Source organism: Sphaerodactylus townsendi, linkage group LG11, assembly GCF_021028975.2.
Source record: "Sphaerodactylus townsendi isolate TG3544 linkage group LG11, MPM_Stown_v2.3, whole genome shotgun sequence".
NCBI classification, from domain to species: Eukaryota; Metazoa; Chordata; class Lepidosauria; order Squamata; family Sphaerodactylidae; genus Sphaerodactylus; species Sphaerodactylus townsendi.
This window is the reverse complement of record NC_059435.1, coordinates 13,861,004-13,864,486: the sequence shown is the minus strand read 5'-3', so window position 1 is coordinate 13,864,486 and position 3,483 is coordinate 13,861,004. Positions and strand designations below refer to the sequence as shown.

Below are 3,483 nucleotides of genomic sequence, written 5' to 3'. Positions count from 1 at the left end.
GAGCCAGTAGGGTGCCACCAGGATCACGGTGGCCCTTTCCGCCACTATCTTCCTCAGGGTTCTCGGTATGGTGGGAATCGGAGGAAAGGCGTACCGGAGGGGCTTTGGCCAAGGCGCCGAAAGGGCGTCTGTCCCGGACGCTTGAGGGTGTTGGAACCTGGACATGAAAGCTGGGATCTGACTGTTTTCTGTTGAGGCGAAGAGGTCCAGCCTTGGTTCCCCCAGTTCTCTGGCGATGAGGTGGAAGATGGAAGGTTTGAGTTTCCACTCCGCCTCTTGGTCCAGCAAAATCGTACTTTTGAGACTCCCCCTGAAATGTTTATGAAGCTCAGTTCGTCCGCGTTTTTAATGACAGTTTGTTGCGTATTCTTTTTTTTTTTAAAAAAACCATATCTTTATTGTATTCAGCCATGCTCTTGTTTCAAGTAGGTTCTGACCAGTTTCTAGGCATAGTACAGCATATGGTACAGAGTGTGGTAACCCAAGTATTTTGTAGAGGGAGCCAGATTGTATTCTTTCAACTGGGTTGTTCCATGCAGTTATCCATGGGGGAACTCCATAGAGAAGTTGCTGAACTACCTTGCTGAATTAAGCCACCCCCTAAAGGACTCACCGGGCATTGAGGAATCCACCGCGTCAGCTGGGTAGTTAGGTTCAAGACTGAGATGGTTTTTGGCAATCAGGAAGGAGTGACTGTCCTGATTGGGGAATGATTGATCCAAGGTTTCAACAGTGGCCTCGTTCTCAGAGTAATAGTCTGAGTGATCTTCCTCTTCCCCTTCGCTGATATCCTGTTCCCCTGGGAGTTCCAATGGAATCTGGGGCGAGGGCCAAGGTCTACCCCTAGTCCTGGGGGAGCTGGCAGGTGAGCGTGAGGGGGAGGGGGAGCATCTCCTCTGCCTACACAATACACAACCTTTGTATGATAGTTAAAATGAAAAACTAGAAGTATATTTTAACTTTTGCATCGTTTTTAATATATTTGTATATTGATAACTTATTAGAATCCCACTTTGGCGAATTTAAAATCTACTGGATGATGTCTTCGCTGAGGAAGATTTCTGAAAATATAATCAAGCGCGGTGTGTTCTGAGAAAGTTTCATTGCTTCATTCAGCTTGTGAATGACGAAGTTGGAGACTCTCGTGGAAGAGTACAGCACAGGTGCAGCCAATTGACTTTCACTATCCCAGTCAAGGGAAGCTTTCAATTGGCCGGATACATAGACAACTTATTGATTGGCCGTTTGTCCATCTCTGATATGTCCCCCTGCTTTTTTTGCTAGGAGATTGACAAACCTTTTCAGGAGGCCTTCAGACTGAGTGAAGTGGGGGAGGGAGACAATATTCACCTAGTTCTAGAGAATATTCACTAATATTCACCGAGTTCGAGAGAGAACAGGCTGAAGGTTATAAAGAGAACTGTGCAAATAGCTGTGGCCGAGGTTATGGCCAGTTGGAACAGAGCCTTCATGCGGAGCCACTTGAGGTGGATGGTTTGTACTGGTTCGAACGGTGACTTTGTAAGGGCAGAGAGTACCGTGCAAAGGCACCAGGTGGGAAAACGGTGGATCGTTGGCGGTTGTAGTTGTTTGGCCCCTCTTAGGAACCTGATTATGTCCGGGTGCCATGAGAGCGGTACTCCTTGGACGGGTGGTAGGATGGTTGTGAGTGCTGCCTCCTGGCATTTTAGCGTGGCACAGAAGGAAGGTTAGGACCTGTGGTAGGGATGGAGAGTGGTGGCTCACCTTTTTCCTTCTGCACCAATGGATGAACGCCTTTCAGGTACAGTTGTAGATAGGGTTGGTGGATTTTTGGTGAGACGCTAGGAGAACTTTGGTCACCTGTTTCGAGTAGCCTCCCAGTTTTGACAGTTGGCGGTGTACAGTTCGAGGTTTTCCTTGTGCCTTTTATAATATGACTGCTTTGTGTTGTCTAGTATTTTTTAGAGGAAGCCAGATCCTCCGAGTTGTGACAGTTTGCGGTGTACAGTTGAAGGTTTTCCTTGTGCCTGTTATATGATTGCTTTGTGTTGTCCAGTATTTTGTAGAGGAAGCCAGATTGTATTGTTGGCTCCTCACACCTTGTAGTAAATGTTGGCTGGGCTCTGAGGAGGCATTTCCTGGACAATGTAGATGGGACGGCCATAGTCCCCGCTCAGTTTTTGTCATAGTGGGGGCAATAATTGTTCTCTGTAGTCCGTAAGGGGATGATGATGTCACTAGGCTCCAACCCTGCGTTTCCGCTGCACTTGGGGCTGGCCAGGGTGCTGAGCGAGAGGGCTGCTGCCCGCTGCTGGGTGTGCTTCCGATGCCGCTTGCGGATCTTGATCAGGAGGACCACCAGGAAGATGATGATGAGGATGAAGATCACACAGCACCAATGGCTGCAAAGACTGCCACTTTGGAGCTGAAGAATCTATCTGTAGGGCTTTGAGTATCTTGGTCATCTTGGTTCACAGGATCTGACTTCCCAGGATCCTCCACAGCAGGCGGGAATCTGAGAAAACCTCATTCTCAGAGTAATAGTCTGAGTTATCTTCCTCTTCCCCTTCGCTGATATCCTGTTCCCCTGTGAGTTCCAATGGGCTCTGTTCTGAGTAGCCTCCGAGTTGTGACAGTCTTACGTGTCACATTAAAGCTGCATGTCATCTGCTCACGTGGACCAGGAATGTGAGACGCAGGCATGGTGGTGGGGAGGGGAGGGGAGCCCAAGCAATCTGACTGCCCCGGCCCCCACAAACCCTGGATCTGCCCCAGTCGCTACCCCACACTGGCTTTCTCTCCAACTGTTGCACTACCTGAGATTCCCGTATTCTCAGTGGTGAAAACTCACATAATAGTGCCGATGTCATCAAGGGAAAAGAGGTCTACTTACCAATTGGTTGTCCTAAGGCGAAGCTGTGGGATGACTGCCTTCCCTTGAATGGAGAAGCCAGCATTCTCCGCACCAATATGGTCTCTGTTCAGAACAGGGGGAGACAAATGCCCCCCCCACCCCCCCCCCCCCCCACCCCCCCCCCCCCCCACCCCCCCCCCCCCCCACCCCCCCCCCCCCCCACCCCCCCCCCCCCCCACCCCCCCCCCCCCCCACCCCCCCCCCCCCCCACCCCCCCCCCCCCCCACCCCCCCCCCCCCCCACCCCCCCCCCCCCCCACCCCCCCCCCCCCCCACCCCCCCCCCCCCCCACCCCCCCCCCCCCCCACCCCCCCCCCCCCCCACCCCCCCCCCCCCCCACCCCCCCCCCCCCCCACCCCCCCCCCCCCCCACCCCCCCCCCCCCCCACCCCCCCCCCCCCCCACCCCCCCCCCCCCCCACCCCCCCCCCCCCCCACCCCCCCCCCCCCCCACCCCCCCCCCCCCCCACCCCCCCCCCCCCCCACCCCCCCCCCCCCCCACCCCCCCCCCCCCCCACCCCCCCCCCCCCCCACCCCCCCCCCCCCCCACCCCCCCCCCCCCCCACCCCCCCCCCCCCCCACCCCCCCCC

At 55.3% G+C, this 3,483-nt stretch overlaps 1 pseudogene; it reads right to left on the bottom strand.

Moving 5' to 3' along the window:
• Positions 1-2,075: 2,075 nt before the first annotated feature.
• LOC125440580 lies at positions 2,076-2,685 on the bottom strand (annotated as a pseudogene).
• Positions 2,686-3,483: the final 798 nt, after the last annotated feature.